This window comes from Rhincodon typus, chromosome 24, assembly GCF_021869965.1.
Source record: "Rhincodon typus isolate 14 chromosome 24, sRhiTyp1.1, whole genome shotgun sequence".
Classification (NCBI taxonomy): domain Eukaryota; kingdom Metazoa; phylum Chordata; class Chondrichthyes; order Orectolobiformes; family Rhincodontidae; genus Rhincodon; species Rhincodon typus.
The window spans coordinates 30,213,577-30,232,350 of record NC_063355.1 but is presented as its reverse complement, the minus strand read 5'-3'; positions in this window follow the sequence as shown (position 1 = coordinate 30,232,350).

Sequence of the window (18,774 nt, the reverse complement as noted above, 5' to 3'; positions counted from 1 at the left end):
ACCGCATCCCAAAACCAGTCCAGCTCGTCCCTGCCTCCCTAACCTGTTCTTCCTCCCACCTATCCCCTCCTCCCACCTCAAGCCGCACCTCCATCTCCTACCGACCAACCTCATCCCGCCCCCTTGACCTGTCCGTCCTCCCTGGACTGACCTATCCCCTTCCTAACTCCCCACCTACACTCACCTTTACTGGCTCCATCCCCGCCTCTTCGACCTGTTTGTTTCCTCTCCACCTATCCTCTCCTCTATCCCTCTTCTATCCGCTTCCCACTCCCACCCTATTTATTTCAGAACCCCCTTCCCCTCCCCCTTTTCTGATGAATGGTCTAGGCCCGAAACGTCAGCCTCTCTGCTCCTATGATGCTGCTTGGCCTGCTGTGTTCATCCAGCCCTGCACCTATGTGAGGATAAAGTTTTTTATGCAGTAAATTGTAACATCTTGGAATTCGTTGCCCTGTAAGGTTGGTGGAAACAGAGGCATTTAATTTATTAAGGACATTCAATGGACACTTGAGGGAAATAAGCTTGCAGGGCTACAGTGATAGGTTGGGGAAATGGGGATAATGAATTAGTCACAGAGAAGTGACATGGACATGATGGGCCATATGGCTTCCTTCTGCACTGTAGTGACCCTTTGGGTTGAATTTCACCAAAAAAAAAATCAGCTATATTTAAATTTCGGGGAGTTTCATGGAGGGTTTCTCTCTGTAAACCCAAGCGAGTTATCTTATGTAATCCCCTCGTGCTCACCTTGTTTGTGTATGTAAGATGTCTCTAGTTTATGCTATCATGCCCTCAGCAAGGGCAGAGATACTTGCCAGTGCTAGAATACCCTGGGATTTCCAGCACCAAAACCATATTTAAAGCCTAGTCCTGCACAAGCACTTGCACAACCAGCCCAGTTTTAATCTTTATAGTGCACCTAGTAGGACAGGAATAAAAAAACATGCTTCTGAGGATTCATAGATGCCATGAGACATGTCATTGCAAATACAAGCTCACATTGATAAATGTATTGCCATTTTGAATCACCTGTCTGACTGACCGTCATTGTAACAAGCTGCACGTGTTCTTAGAACACTGTCTGTGGATAGGATGTACTCTTTCCCCAAAGCCCAGTGTAGCATAACATATTCTCATTGTTCAATGTGTGAGCATCACATATTGGAAAGTTTTCATGTTGCTGAAAATGTTCACTTTTATTCAACAACAGCAGAAATGAAAAGACAATTAAATGCTTCTGGGAACAAAAGGGCATTGTGTGCCTTTTGAACAGCAAGTTTACAGTCAATGAATGATCATTGCTCTCAGCTCACACCTATTCCAACTTAGTATCAATTAAGCCTTGTCTGCTTTACCAAGCTGTCTTGCTCAATGTCCTTATCCTGCACCTCAGAAAACTGCTGCAGCTCTCCCAGCTCATCTGAGTCCATTGCATCTTTGCTTTGCCTGCTCCAGATGTGCAGAACAGAGCATTTCAGGAGTGTCAGTCATGCTCTGTCTGAGCTGTACTGCAAGTCGCCATCTCACCAGTTGAAACCTCGTTGCAGAATCAGACTGTCTTGACATCGCAAATCTCATTTTTCCAAACTCACCGCATTTTACCAACTGACTTGCCGTTGTTCAGGGCCTGGGAAAAATCACTCCTTATAACTCAATGATCAGATGACAAAATATTGGGTCTGACTTTAAATCAGCTCAAGTGAATGGATTCTGTGAGACTTAAAATATTTCTCGTGCACCAAAAGATTTTCTTGCTGCTATGAGGTTATCCATTTTGGATTGATAAAAGGTGCATTAGGGTACTTTTTAGATGGTATGAATTTAAATACAGTGGATTTCTGAAGAGATTTGGGGGCCTTAGGTGTATACATCTTCAAAATGTCATGAACAGGTGCAGAAAATCATCAAAAAAGCCAGTGCTGGCCTTCACATCGAGAGGACTGGAGTAAAAAGATGTAGACATTATGCTGTAGTTATGCAAAACCGTACTTGGCGTATTGTGAGCAGATCTGGGCCCCACACCTTAGGAGGGATGTATTGGCCTTGGTGGGAGTACGACGTAGGTTTACAAGAACAATACCTAGACTTCAGGGGTTAAGTCATGAGGAGAGATAAACAAATTAAGGTTGTTGTCTCTAGAATTTAGAAGGTTAAGGAATGATTGATCAAGTCTTTGTAAGATATTCACAGGAAAAGACAGGGTAGATAAAGATAAACTATTTCTGCTGGTTGGAGATTCTAGAACTGGGAGCCATAGTCTGGGAATCAGAGCCAAATCGATCAGGAGAGATATTATGAAGCACTCCTACACACAAAAGGTGGAAGAGGTTTGGAAACTGTCTTCCATAAATGGCAGTGAATGCAGTTGTTAATTTTAAATCTGAGATAGATAGTTCTTTTGTTATGCAAAGGTTTAAAGAGATATGGGCCGAAGGCAGGTATATGGAGTTAGGCCACACATCAGTCATGACCTCGTTGAATGGTTGAACAGGCTCAAGGGGCTGAATGGCCTACTCCTGTTCCTATGCTTCACTAGTAGAATTTCTAAATAAAACCATTTTTTTTTCCCTCTCCAAATAATGGAAATATTTTTCATGGACACATTTTAAACTAAAATACTAATATTTTTAAATTTAGTAGTAATTTGCTTGTTATTATTTAGATATTACGCAGAAGGATAACTATAATGATTGTAACAAAGTCAGCCGGATTGACCTCATAGAATATGAGTTCACTAATTGGGGCTGTTAATCTGGTTCAATCAGGGAGCCCTGGCTGACAGAAAAGAACAGGAGTGTCAGATATCCTGTTCACTCTGAGAGTTGGCTCTGAGGGAGTTGGATCAGTGTCAAGGACTTTCCATGCGTAAATAGTGACTTGGTGACGGGATATCAGCCCCTGTGGAGTTATTTCAGTAGCAGGTTTTTAATCATTTAACATTCAATTCACATTTACGTGTCCAATTGACCTCAATACAGTGAAAGTGATTGAGAGGTTACTTTGTTTAAATGAGAAAAAAAATATAAATGAAGTGGAGCAACAAATGGTCCAGAGGTAATGTAATTTCAGCTAGAAAGGAATTGGATACATGATTTTCCATTCACTCTCAGACTATAACGTTTTAATAGACAATGTTACACTACATAGTCAAATGCAGGAAATGAGGTCAACTAATTTGGTGATTCATTTCCTGCGTGATGATTAGCTCAATGGGCATTTTGCACCAAATGCTGACTTGATTTTAATTTTGCTTAATTTCCAAAAAAATTAATAATTAATTAAAACTTGTTTGAAGAGCGTTGCTGTCAAAATATCTTTCAAGCATTACTTTGTAAAATATATTTTTTACACCATGTTGAGAGAGAGAATTTTGAAAATGCATTATTATGCAGCTTCAGTACACTACACAGTGATTGCCAAAAAGCAATGAGCCCCAGATGTGGATGTGTGAAATGGTGTTAGGTGCTACATTATTGTATTTAATCAGAGTGGGGTCTGTGTTGGAATATTTGTCCCTCAGAATGGGAAATAAAGCACAACTGCTGGAAATAATAAAAAGTAACTTCCAGTACAGTCCATCGGAAAGAAACAGCAGGAAAAATATCCCTGTTGGTTTTCCTTTACAAAATTTGGTAACGGTTTTAATGTCTTCACCAATTGTTTTTGAAGTGGAATTAAACACTTGATGAAAGTGATAAATGTTAATCATTAATTCACCAGTACTATTAAACAAAAACTTGTCGTGCCACAGTTCTGAATATGATCTGATATTGGACTCCAAATTTCTCAATGATTTAGGCTCCTATTTTATGTTAAGCGTCCGGAAGGCATTCTTAAAGGGAAGACTGGCAGAATTTTTGTACTCTAAAGAGAGATAAGTTACTAGAAAAGACCACAAAGGATAACTGTATTAATCAGATCAAGGGAAAATTAAGTTGATTTCTAGAAAGAGGAGGGAGAGTGGTTCCCATTGTGAGACCATTTTGTGGCTTGAAAGTTGCCATGGACCCAGGGTGTAGAGAGCTAGGAGAGCAGGACTGGAGGAGGAGAAGAACAGTGAGAGTGGGTGAGGGTTGATGGTGATTCTGTGATCAGGGTGGGGTGGAACTTTCCAGTAGCTGGGCCTTTAAATAAAAAACACCTATCTTCTCATCGGGTTTTCAGAACAAAAATTAAGCCAGTTTAGGCCACACCCACCATTAAAAATGTCTGAGAATTTAAGGGAGTCTCACTCTGTCAGGTCTCAATACTGCTCAGTGAAGCCCTTGGCTAAAAAAAAGTTGTGGTGTCTGATCCCACACTTTGTCTCTCATTTTGGGAAGCTCTGATTAAGACACATGGGGATAGATTGTGCACAGAGACTTTTTCTTGGATCATTATCTTAATAATTGATAGGTTGAAACGCTGGAGAATTGATGTAAATGGCCTTTCCAACAGTTCTCTCTGATTTCTACTGACATCATAGGTGAAGACCCCTGTGGAAATTCCACTCCTTGGGGAGAAGGTAGGACTGGTAAATCTCCCTCAATGGGAACAGGTTTTATCCTAAAACATTACTGCGTTGAGGAATGTGCAGTGACTGAAGATACATGTGACCTGCCTCATTTTTTATGTTACCTATTGTGCATTTGTTGCCCATGCAAACATTGTCAAATGCATGAATGACTATGTTTTATCCAGAATATGCTGTACATTGTGCTGTATCGGTTGCTTTGGAATGCTGCAGGGCAGGCTGGGGCAGCAGAGAACAACACAGATCATAGTTTAGCAGTGCAGACGCTGATTCAGTATAAATGTGGTTGCTGTTCCTACCCACTGGAGACTGTGGAGGTCTAGGCAGTCATTCCTGTCCTAATAAGAAAATAAGTTACCAACAATCTATGTAAGATGTGGGAGTCAGTTCTGCTGTAAAACTTCACACTAGAAATGGTTTTGCATCAGACCACGGACATAGTTTCAAAACTTAAGTTGCAGTAATTCTAGACTGTTATAATCTGGCTCATTTTATGTTTGCAGAACTCAACCAAAATCAAACCAATTCCTCAAAATTCCCTTTGCACCAAAACATGTTTCCTGTAAGTTGTTCTGTTCTCTAATATCCAGTGATAGATCTGCAGAAGGTAATAAAAACCACTCATTCTTACCATGTATTTGCTTTTGTATATTCATCCTGTTCAGTTCACCAGGGCCTCTCCCCGTGCCTTTCTGTGAATAGCCAGAAGTTTAAAACATACTTGGCGGACGATTAAGACTAGCTTCAATGTTCCTTCCAGATCTTTGTGATGCTGGCATCACTTCTTGATCGACCCATCCACACCTTCATTTCTGGTGAAGGGTCTAGGCCCGAGGCGTCGGCCTTTCTGCTCCTGTGATGCTGCTTGGCCTGCTGTGTTCATCCAGCTCTGCACCTTGTTGTCTCAGATTCCAACTGTGACTGCAGCTTTACCACAGTGATAGGCTGCAATGCACTACAGCTCCAGATTCAAACCTTATAATGGGAATAGATCTCCTGAGGCAGAAGATATGCCTGTTTTGTCCAACATCTACCATCTAGATTACTTTGCTGCTCTCTGCAATCTACATTAAAATTTAATTCTTACTGGTGAGATAAGCATCTCTATTTGTTGGCTGTAAGGATCCAATAAGAAATGATTTTTGTGTAGACTCAACTCAATACTTCATGGAGATGTCCCATGGCATAAATATGTGCTTAAGTTGAGCACAAATTGACCCAAATTCCACACTGCTTAAATCAGAAGACTCAACTGGGGCTGAAACTGTTTCTGCTGGTTTAATGCATGAAACGTAAAGTACGTATATTTTCAGCCCTTGAGCCGTCATGCTTTTAATTAATGTGTATTAGAATGAGGACACTGATGCTGCAGCTCAGAATGTCCTATATTTACACTGGCAGTCCGCATGGGCTGGGTTAGAATGAGAAGTATAAGGCACAGCTGTTTTCAAGATCAGCTGAGACTAGCTGAAGTAAGGAGTTTTTGAGTCTGATGATGGCTGAAAGTTTGAATTACTGCAGTTGGAAACAGCCTTTTGGAGCAATTCATTTTTTTGGCATCAAGCCTAGACAGTCTTAAACTTGTTTCTGACAGCCTGTGGAAGTTTGAGACCACTGAGAGATTCCGATTTTACCTCCTTCATCTCCCACTCATGCATAAAGGAAAAGCCTATCAAGAGCAAGAATGGCCTTCCCTATGGTCACAATTTTGTAGGCAGTTTTCATGGAGGAAAGGGTGCAAGACAGCATGGAGAAGAGTGAAGCACAGTTAAGCAGGATAAACTTCAGCAGCTGGTTTTCCTCTCCAATTTATAACTAACTGGGGTTGCAAAAAAACCATAGGAAGAGGATGTGAATCAGAAAATTGAAAATCCCCAAAAGACAATTGTGCAAGTGTGCTGACGACTGCCTTAAGGACCTGTAGTCACAGTACACTGATCAAAGTGCTCTGTGACAATGAAGGTGACAATTGCACTCCACTTTATGGAACAGGGACATTTCAAATAGCCACGAGGGACCTGTGCCTTATCTGTCAGTGTGCCATTCATACATGTTGATGAAGTGACTGTCATTTTTCAGAGTTTAGAGAAACAGCAATGATACAGGACTATCCCGTTTTATGGCATACTCGCTTTCGCAAAGTCCAGAGTGCAACAGACGGCATCCATGTTGCTTTGAAAGTTTCTGCATTTTAACCCGTCATCTTCCTCTGCAGAAATGGTTTTCACACCGTAAATGTAACGAAGAATCTTTCAGAGATTTGTTGTAAGTTGCCCTGACATATTGTTGCTTCAGAGTTTGGTCCTTCCTGTTCTTTTCAGAGCATAAATTAATGTCAAAAGATGACTTTCTGGTGCCAATATATGCCTCCATTCACATGGATAATGATCAGATTGAAGTTTCGTGACCAATGCAGAGCAGCAATGAAGTACATGCCTCTCCTAAAAAGGTCATAGGATAATCATCAAGGTGTTGATGGTGCACTTTTGCTGCCTTGAGAAGCCAGAATCAACTCCCAGCAATGGAAATGCATCTTCAGAACATCACTTCTTCGATGATGGCATGGTCCGCATTGTAGCATTGTTCAGCATCAGTGTGAAGGTTGTACACTGGGGTCATTGACCATGTCTTCTGGGGTACACTTTTTTACCCATGAGACAGCACAGGAACTGACATAGGAGAGGAGACGTTCAAGGAACCTGGAAGTTCTGTAAAATGTAACCATCCTGAAAGTTCCCTGATAGAGGGCAGAAATTATTGCTTGTGTTCACAAAAGTGCTGGTGCCTCCCTTTGGATCCATGCAGAGAATTTTTATAGCCTTGATCTCTACATTGTTTTTCATGCGTGAGACAACTGGCTCAATCTGACACTTGGTGGCCCTCATTATCTCCTGCATGCCAGCTGTACAACCTTGGAATCTACAGCTTGTTTACTGGTTTCTCACTATGTCCGTAATTTTCAGATATATGGGCCTGTGTGATCGCATTTGGAAAATGCGGTCCATTTTGATTTTGGGTCAGGCCGATGGAGGTAGTAGACCAGTTTGGGCAATGGTCGATGCAGCAGTCATTAGCTCCTGTCATGGCTTGGGTGATGTGAACATTCTTGCAGTCCCTCGCTCCAACAATGACATAGCCAAACAGGGCCAACTTCTGGAGAGACGATGTTGCCGTGAGGTCTTGTTTATATGTCTCTCTGGTGAAATAGGGTGTAAATGAGTAAGACTAACAGTGAAGATGAAAGCAGTGCAGAGGTAGTGGGAACACTGTGGGTAGTAGTAGGAAAAAGCAATAGTAGAAATAGGAAGGATAGAAAGGGAGGCAAGAGAGGAGGGGGAGTGGCGTTTTTGATTAAGGAAAAAATTACTGGATTTAGAGTTAATATTTCTAAGGGATCGCCCAGTGAAAATATGTGGGTTGAAATTAGAAATAAGGAAAGGATTTTAATTTTCCAAACATTGACTGGAACTGCCATAATGTTAATGGTTTAGATGGTGAGGAATTTGTTAAGTGTGTTCAAGAAAATTTTCTTTATCGATATGTAAATGTTCCTATGAGAGAAGGAGCAAAACTTGACCTTCTCTTGGGAAAGAAGGTAGGGCAAGTGACTGAAGTGTTAGTAGGGGAACGCTTTGGGACCAATGATCATAATTCTATTAGTTTTAAAATACTTGTGGAAAACAATAAGCCTTCCAAAGAAGTTAAAGTTCTTAATTGGAGTAAGGCTAATTTTAATGGTATGAGATCAAAACTTTCAAAAGTTGATTGGAGTAGACTGTTCACAGGTGAAGGGACAACTGACAAGTGGGAAGTTTTCAAAAGTGTGATAACGAGACTGCAGAGGCGTTATGTTCCTGTCAGAGTGAAAGGTTAAGGCTGTTAAGGTTAGGGAACAATGAATAAATAAAGATATTGAGGTTCTAGTCAAGAATAAGAAAGAATCATATATTACAAATAGATGACTCAGATTAAATGAATTTCTTGAGTACAAAGAGTATGGGACATTGTTAAGAAGGAAATCAGGAAGGCAAAGAAGGAATATGAGATAGCCTTGCAGATAAGGTTAAGGATAATACAAAGATATTCTACACGTACATTAAGAGCAAAAGAGCATCTAGAGAGAAAGTAGAACATCTTAAAGGTCAAGGAGGTCTTCCTTCTGTTGAAGCTCAGGAGATGGGAGAGATATTAAATGAATATTTCGCATTAGTTTTTCCTGAAGAAGTAACCAAAAAGATTGTTGAGATTAGTATGGTAGACATTGTTTACGTGGACTTCAATAAAGCCGTTCACAAGATTCCACATGGGAGACTAATTTATGGTAAAGTTAGCTCACATAGGATTCAGGGTGAGCTTTCCAATTGGACACAAAATTGGCTTTATAGTAGGAGACGGAGGGTGTTGGTGGAGGGTTGTCTTTTAAGGGATCGATTTGTCATTTATATAAATGATTTGATTGAGAATACAGGAGGTGTGGTTAGTAAGTTTGCGGATGACACCAAAAAATGAATGGGCGGCACGGTGGCTCAGTGGTTAGCACTGCTGCCTCTCAGCACCAGGGACCCGGGTTCAATTCCACCCTCGGGCGACTGTCTGCGTGGAGTTTGCACATTCTCCCCGTGTCTGCATGGGTTTCCTCCGGGTGGTCCGGTTTCCTCCCGCAGTCCAAAGATGTGCAGGCTAGGTGGATTGGCCATGCTAAATTGCCTATAGTGCTCAGGGATATGTAGATTAGGTAGGTTGTAGGGGGATGGGTCTGAGTAGGATGCTCTGAGGGTCAGTGTGGACTAGTTGGGCCAAAGGGCCTGTTTCCACACTGTACAGATTCTATGAATGAAAAGAATTAGTCATATAGTGGACAGTGAAGAAGGTTATCTATGATTACAAAGAGGGTCAATGGGCTGAGGAGTGGCAGATGGAGTTTTGTTTTGATAAACGCTAGCTACTGTGATTAAGAGGATGTTTAGTATGCTTGCCTTCATTGCTGAGACCTTTGAATATAGCAGTTAGGACATCATGTTTAGATTGTACAGGACAATCGTGAGGCCTGTTCTCAAGTACACGCGCGTGCAGTTCTGGTCGCCTTGCTATAGGAAGGATATTATTAAGCTGAAAAGGATTCAGAAATGATTTATCAGCATGTTGCCGGTTGGTTTTGAGTTATAAACATTGGCTGGATAGGCTGGCCCTTTTTTCGCTGGAGCATAGGAGGTTGAGGGTGACCTTATAGAGGTTTATAAAATCATGGGGGACATAGATAGGTGAATAGCAAAGATCTTTTCCCCAAGGTGGGGGAGTTCAAACCTGAGGGACATGTTGTGAGAGGAAAATGATTTAAAAAGGACATATGGGGCAACTTTTTTAGATGGAGAGTGGTTTGTGTGTGGAATAAACTACAGAGGAAGTGGTGGATGGAGGTACAGTTACAATATTTAAAAGACACTTGAATAAGTACATGAATAGGAAAGGTTTGGAGGGATATGGGCCAAATGCAGGCACGTGGGACTAGTTTAGTTTGGGAACATGGTCAGTGTGGACTGGTTGGACAAAAGGGTCTTTTTCCATGCTGTATGACTCTAAATGGGAATAAAAACAGCACAGAGCCATTGGGAACACAATGGAGAGCAGCAGGAAAGAGCAAGACCAGCAGGGATAAAGGCCATGCGGAGGTGGTGAGAACGAGTCATAGGGACAAAGGATAAAAACTTTGCAGAGATGTCAGGAACACAGCAGGGGTGCAGTGAGACTGCACAAGACCAGCAGTGGGGATAAAGGCCATGTGATGACAGTGAGAACACAGTGGATACTGTCACTGCCATCAGAAATCAGCTTGAGTTGTAACTCACAGGAAAGCAGATAGATGATTGAACTGAGTGAAAGCGGCCAGAAGAGAGGAAGTCCTAGCAGAGCGAGGATATAGAGGCCCTGAGCCCCGAACAAGACTTGGCACACAGTGGAAGCAATGAGACTTTGCGGACATTACAGAGTCTGATGGATAGAAGCACTCACTCGACACTGACCCATGAGCAAGACTCCTGACTCCTTGGATGATGGAGTGGGTTGGGACAACATTATATGTGTGTTCCTGCACAGCTGTGCATTGGAGCCTGGTTTCCAATTGTGCTGTCATTGCCACTCCAGAAAGATCGTTTTCTGCCAGGACCATATGGAAGTTGGTTTTCAACAGCCACCTCATGTTGAAAGATCTCACGCACACACATCTTCCCGTTCACCCCCAAAATGAAATGTTGGTCCTGAAATGTGAGAACAACCTCAGCAGTAACCATCCTGAATGTTGCACTGCAATCACAGGAAACTTTTTTGTTATGACGTTGATGTCAACACCCTTAGTGAGATGTCGTGGGCAGAAGGTAAACCCAAAAGTTAGGTGGTCGTTCTTCTGGAGGAGGACATCGAGGAAGAATGTTGACTCCATGGGATTGGTTTTGCCATAAAAGAAACAAGGTAGTTGACCACCTCGTTGAGTCTCCCTATGGGATAAGAGAATGCATGATGGCCCTTCAACTCACCCTTCCCCAGAAACAGTACACCGTAGTCATCAGCACATATGCCTCAACTGTAGAAGCAATGGCTGAATCAAAGAGGAATTCCATTCCAGCCTTGATCCATTGCTGTCCCTTGTCCCAAAGGTAGACAAGCTTATCCTCCTTGAATGCCAGATTTGGGTGGGATACAAACCTCTGGAAAGGTTTGATTGACAAGAAAGGCATTGGGAAGGTAAACTAATGAAGTCCTTCTCCTGATGAAATCCTTGGGGCATGACCTGGTCACAACAAGCCAGAGCATCAAAGCACAGTTGACCGTTGAAGCAAAAACAGTAATTTCTGGAGAAACTGAGCAGATCTGGCAGCATGTGTGCAGAGAAAGCACAATTTCGGTTCAGCGACCCTTCTTCAGAAATATATTGACTGTTGAATTTTGTTGTTTGTTTAACAATATAACTTTCGTCATCAATTAAAGCACTTAGTTCTTGTTTCAGTGTCACTAAACTTGTTTGATGCTCCTTGTTTCTGCTTAGCCAGGTCTTTGCTCCTTCCACAGATCACTATACCAAATTATCCAGTGGGAGACATTTTTGGAAAGTGAGCTAAAATCACTTGAGTAATCCAGTGCACCTACTTGCAAATTAACTATTAGTCAGATACTTCCTTATTTGCATGTAGCAATTTCATGGATGAAATTAATGCACCATTAATTTCCAAACGTCCCAGCATTGTACTTGGTATTATATGAAACTTTCACTTGAGCACCACCCCAGCACATTTGGCAGATTCAGCTCTGCAGACATTTGGCTGTCTAAATCCCAGCTACTTGGCACAAATCCATTACAAATGCCACGTGGAATTTTAGGTCTTTTAACACTAAATTGGCAATCTTATTCAAAGAGACCACGGGATGCTGGTTTTGAAGTTGGTCCTTTCTGTACGAAATGCTTTGTTGTGTCTTATTCCAAAAATTCCATCAAGCAAGGGAAGTTTTTGTTTGGAACATTTGGTTGAGCAGTGCAAACACTGATTTTGTATAATCCCCTCAGATGACAATAGATTGAGAATTTGAGTTCCGTTCAGATAAATCTGGATATCAAAGTGACAGTGAAGCATTTGAATTGTTAGCCAACTGGTTCACTTAGAGAAGATTCCCCCTCCTTTCCATTATCTCTACAATGTTTTGCTTTCAAGTTTGGCTTCATACGCTCTGAAGTGGCCTATCAAGTATCTCAGTTTTAACAAGTTTGGCATTATATGCCAACTTTGCCAACAATGCCCACCTCTCAACCATGAATATGAAAACCTGATACAGTCAGAGAGTGTGCTATTACAAGGTGGGACCTGATCAAAATTTGAAATATGGCATTGCTTTTACTCCATTGCCAAGACATTGTTCAATAATTGTATTGGAAAGGCTGTGTGAAAACTTATTTTTGTGCAAATCTGTAGTGCAGTACTGCATTATTTTTATTATACATTCATGGGACATCAGCTTTGCCAACTGGTCCCAGCATTTATTGCCCAGGCATAATTGCCCTGGAGAGGGTGGCTGCGGTTCTTGGGGTGTAGGCACATTGTCCCCCAGAGTTTTGTTTAGAAGGAAGTTTCAAGATTTTGACCCAGCAACAGTGAGGGAATGATGATACATTTCAAAGTCAGGATTGTGTGTAGCTTGGAGGGTAACTTGCAGTTGATGATGTTCCCAAGCTTTGCTACCCTTGTCTTTATGGTTGAGAGAGGCTGTGGGTTTGGAAGGCGCTGTTTGAAGGAACCTTGGGAATTACTGTAGTTGCACATTACAGTATGGTGCACACTGCTACCACTGTGTGTCAGTGGTGAAGAAACTAGATGTTGGAGAAGTATACAGTATATTTTTCCTGGAATATGTGGAGCTTCTTAAGTGTTGTTGGAGCTGTATCCATTCAGACAATTTGAAAGTATTCTATTAAACACTTGACTTGTACCTTTTGATAGAAAAACAGGCAGTAAGGAGACAGGAGATGAGTTAATTGTCACAGAATTCCGAGCCTCTGGACTGTCGTATAATAGCCACAGATCCAGTCTAGTTTCTAGTCAGTTGTAACCCTTAAGATGTTGATCATGAGTTATTCAGTGATGGTAATGCTGTTGAATGTCAAGGGGTGATGATTATTGTCTGGTGCTTGTGTAGTGTAGATGGTATTTGTGCCTTATCAGGGTATATCCTGTCTGGCCCAGGGGACTTGTCTACCCTCATGTTTTTCAAAATTTCTAGCACATCCTCCTTCCTAACATCAACCTGTTCGATCATATCTGCCTGTTTCATGCTGTCCTCACAAACGTGAAGGTCCCTCTCACTGGTGAATACTGAAGCAAAGTATTCATTAAGGACCTCCCCTACCTCCTCCAACTCCACACACAAGTTCCCTCCACTATCCCTGATTGGCCCTACCCTCACTCTGGCCATCCTCTAGTTCCTCACATAAGTATAGAACGCCTTGGGGTTTTCCTTGATCCTACCCGCCAAGGATTTTTCATACCCCCTTCTAGCTCTCCTAAGCCATTCTTCAGTTCCTTCCTGGCTACCTTGTAGACCTCTAGAGCCCTGTCCGATCCTTGCTTCCTCAACCTTAAGTAAGCTTCCTTCTTCCTCTTGACTAGATGTTCTACATGTCTTGGCACCCAAGGTTCCATCACTTTACCATCCTTTCCTTGTCTCAGTGGGACAAACCTATCCAGTACTTGTAACAACTGCTCCTTAAACAACCTCCACATTTCTGTTGTGCATTTCCGTGAGAGCATCTGATCCCAATTTATGCTCCGCAGCTCTTGCCTGATGGCATTGTAATTCCCTCTCCCCCAGTTAAATACTTTCCCATTCCGTCTGCTCCTATCCCTCTCCATGACTATAGTAAAGGTCAGGGAGTTGTGATCACTATCACCGAAATGCTCTCCCACTGAGAGATCTGACACCTGGCCTAGTTCATTGCCAAGCACCAAATCCAATATGGCCTCCCCTCTAGTCGGCCTATCTACGTATGAGTCAAAAATCCTTCCTGGACACACCTGAAAAAAATCTGCTCCATCCAAACTATTTGCACTTAGGAGGTTCCAGTCTATATTAGGGAAGTTGAAGTCACTCATGACAACAACCCTATTACTTCTGCACCTTCCCACAATCCGTCTCCCAATCTGTTCTTCAGTGCTCTGTTGCTACTGGGGGGTCTATAGAAAATGCCCAATAATGTGGCTGCTCCTTTCTTGTTTCTGACTTTGACCCATACTGACTCAGTGGACAAACTCTCCTCCACGACCTCCCTTTCTGCAGCTGTGATACCATCCCTGATTAGCAATGCCACTTCCCCACCTTTTACCTCCCTCCCTATTTCTCTTGAAACATCTATACCCCGGAACATCCAACAACCATTCCTGTCCCTGTGTTATCCATGTCTCCGTAATGGCCACAACATTGTAGGTCCAAGTACTGATCCATGCTCTAAGTTCGTCGCCCTTATTGCTGACACTTCTTGCATTAAAATAGACACACTTCAACCCGTCGCACTGACTGCAACTTTGCCCTATCAATTGTTTATCATTCCTCACAGACTCTCTGCATGCTGTAAATGTCTGTACACTGGCTAACCCATCCTCTGAACTGTAGCTCCGGTTCCCATCCTGCTGCCAAACTAGTCTAAACCCTCCCAAAGAGCTCTAGCAAACATCCCGCCCAGGATATTGGTGCCCCTCCAGTTAACGTGCAACCCGTCCTTCCTGTACAGGTCCCACCTTCCCCAGAAGGTATCCCAATGATCCACATATCTGAAGCCCTCCCTCCTGCACCAGCGCTATAGCCACATGTTCAGCTGCACTCGCTCTCTGTTTCTAGCCTCACTAGACCATGGCGCCAGTAGTAATCCTGAAATTACTACTCTGCTCGTCCTGGCTTTCAGCTTCCATCCTAACTCCCTATATGCACTTTTCAGGTCCTCATCCCGTTTCCTACCTATGTCATTGGCACCGATTGTGTACCACGACTTCTGGCTGCTCTCCCTCCCCTTTAAGTATCCTGAAGACCCGATCTGAGACATCCCTGACCCTGGCACCCAGGAGGCAACGTACCATCCAAGAGTCTCGCTCGGTACCACAGAATCTCCTGTCTGTTCCCCTAACCATTGAATCTCCTATCACTATTGCTCTTTTATTCTCCCCCCTTCCCTTCTGAGCCACGGAGCCAGGCTCCGTGCCAGAGACCAGTCCGCTATGTCTTTCCCCGGTAGGTCCTCCTCCCCAACAGTATCCAAAGCGGTATACTTATTATTGAGGGCAACGGCCACAGGGGATCCCTGCACTGTCTGCCTATTCCCTTTCCCCCTCTTGACGGTCACCCAGCTACCTTTATCCTGTAACTTGGGTGTGACAACCTCTCTATCACTCCTATCTATCACCCCCTCAGCCTCCCAAATGATCCAGAGTTCATCCAGCTCCAGCTCCAGTTCCCTAACACGGTTTATGAGGAGCTGGAGTTGGGTGCACTTCTCGCAGGTGAAGTCAGAAGGGAAACTAGTAGTGACCCGTACCTTCCACATCCTACAAGAGGAGCATGCAACTGCCCTAGCTTCCATTCCCTCTACTCTCGATTGCCAAGAGAATAAAAAAACCTTACCTTTCTGACCCTCCCAAAGTCTTTTTTTTTGGTTAGAGGAGGAGGATGGGTGGGAGACACTACACGTGTAGTGTTTTGGGTTTAGCCAATGCCTGAATATAATAGTTCACTTGCCAGCTCGCGCTCTCACCTCTCCCACTGCTGTAAGCAAGAAGGCTGCTGACTCACGAGGCAAGCTTTTATCAGGAAAACCTTGCCTTCCTGACTGCCCCCTGGCTCGGGGTCTCACCTCTCCGGCCGCTGTAAGCAAGAAGAGTTCATGAAGAGTTCTGTAGCACAATTCTCGTGTATATTGTCAGAACTTGTAGCTTTTCCAGGATCCAGTGCCTTCAGCAATTTTTTGATGTCATTTGGAATAAATTGAATTGATTGAACAAGCATCTTGGATGCTGGGACCTCAGTAGGGTGTTGAGATGGATCATCCATTTGGCACTTCTGGCTGATGATGGATACAAATCTTCGGCCTTTTCATTTGCTCTGATGATCTGGGTTCTCCTGTTGTTAAGAATGAGTATATTTCTGGAACCCCCTCCTCCTGTTAGATGTTTGCTCCCATTCATAGCTGGATGTGGCAGGTCTGTAGGATCTAGTACTGATCCATTGGTCATGGAATTCACATTACCATTATATGCTACTTCTGCTGTTCGGCATGCAAGTAATTCTGTGTTGTAATCATACATTAACAATTTTTGTGTGCCTAGTGTTGCTTCTGACGTGTTCACCTGCAATCTTCAGAGAACCAGATTTGATCACTCAGCTTGATTGTGGATGGTTAGTGTGAGTGATATGTCAGGCTATGAGGTGACAGATGGTAATTAAATAGAAATTTGCTTTGTGACTAGTAGCACACGATGTATCACAAACGCCTAGTTTTAAGTTTTTATATCTATTCGAAGCCTATCCTGTTGAGCACGGTGGAAAAACTATTTCACTCAGAAGGTGGTGGTGGGTTGGGATGCATTGCAATGGGAGAATTGCTGAGCTGGGAAACCTCACAACCTTTAAATACTTGAATGAGCACTTGAGGTGTCATAATATTCAAGGCTATGGACTAGTGTGGGAAAATGGGACTGGGAGGGAAAATAGTAATACAGACTTGACGGGCCAAAGGGCCTCTTCTGTTTTGTATGATTCTATGATAAGGTCATAAAGCACAAAGAAAGGCATACTCTGAGTGAAGACAGGACTGTGTGGTGGTCACAGAACTGTCATATCTGCGACAGGTAGATTGGTGAGAACAAGATCAAGTAAGATTTTTCAATGAAGTTGGTTACCTCGTCACCTGCCACAGACCCAGTTGAACAGTTGTGTCCTTGAGGACTTAGTAAGCTTAGTCAGTAATGATGCTACTGAGCAACTTTTGGTGATTGGTGTTGAAGTCCTCCACCCAGAGAACATTCTGTGCATTTGCCGCTGCTTCTTCCAAGTGGTATTCAACATGAAGGAGTACTGCTTCCTCACCTGAAAGGAGTTTGATAAGTGGAGATCAGCAGTACGTTTTCTTGTTTGGCCTGGTGCCATGAGACGTCATGGATCTAGAGTCAGTAGTCAGAATTCACAGGACAACTCCTTTCCGATTGTGCCACTGTGCTGCCAACTTTGATGTGTCTGGCCTGCCAGCGGGACAGGACATATCGAGTGATTGTGATGGTGGTGCCTGGGAAATTGTCTGTTAGCCATGATTCTGTGGGCATGACAGTGACAGGCTTTTGCTTGATTAATCTGTGGGACAACTGTCCCAATTTTGGCAGAAGCCCCCAAATTTTGCTAAGAAGCATTTGGCAGGGTCCACAGGTGATGCATCTGGTGTCTAGGTCGATGTCAGGTGTTCCTTCCGGTTTCATTCATTTCTTTAGATGATGTGTGACAATGCTTTTGCTTTAAGAGGTTATTTTGTCCTGTTTCCTTTGAAGAGAGATTGAACGAGAGGTCGTGAGCTATCCGTAAGAAACTAAACAGCTTGTGAGGCCTTATGGTTTTTAAAGTTGGAACAATGGAAGCAGCCTGGTTGGGTGTGGCCAGCTCTCTCAGACTGGGAGAGGATTGAATCAGAGATAGTAGGAACTGCAGATGACTGGCTCCATCCCCACCTCTTCGACCTGTTTGTTTCCTCTCCACCTATCCTCTCCTCTATCCATCTTCTATCCGCCTCCCACTCTCTCCCTATTTATTTCAGAACCCCCTTCCCCTCCCCCATTTCTGAACTGGCTCCATCACCACCACTTCGACCTGTTTGTTTCCTCTCCACCTATCCTCTCCTCTATCCATCTTCTATCCGCCTCCCACTCTCTCCCTATTTATTTCAGGACCTCCTTCCCCTCCCCCTTTTCTGATGAAGGGTCTAGGCCCGAAACATCAGCCTTTCTGCTCCTATGATGCTGCTTGGCCCGCTGTGTTCATCCAGCCCTGCACCTTGTTGTCTCTCAGACTGGGCTTATTTTTTAGGTTCAGGTTTAAGCATTTGCTGTTGTGGGCTTGAAGAAATCAAAGCTATCTTTTCCCTCTCTTTGTTACAGCTAGAAGCTGGGGTTTTTCTCTGCTGCTGGGTTACCAGTGAGACAAATGTATTTTTCTGAATTTGCCTTTTTGCCAAGGGGTGTGTTTATGGAATTTTACTATATTGGAACAGTTAATTAGTAATAGTTACTGTATCTATTATTTGGTTAGGTTTTCCACTCGAGTTGTTATTCTAAATTCCTCTTTCTTTCATTGTATTCAAACTACAGTGTTTAAATAAATTGCGCTTTGCTTAACGTTGAATAGATTGACTAGTTACATTGCATCTGGAACATGACACTTTACATTTCCTTTTAAAATAATAAAAAGCTGGGGTTTAGGCTACCTTAAAATTTTGAAGAGGTCTGGTCCATAACAAATTTGATATGACTAAGTGGCTTGCTGGGTCATTTCAGAGGTCATTTAAGAATTAACTACATTGCTGAGGGTCTGGAGTTTAATGTGGACCAGTCCAGGTTGAAAACAACAGACTTCTTACCCTAAAAGACATGTGTGAACCAGATATTTTTTGTTGTTACAATTGGTAATGATTATTTGGCCATCAGTACACTAGCTTTTAATTTCACCATCGGCCATAGTGGGTTTCAAGG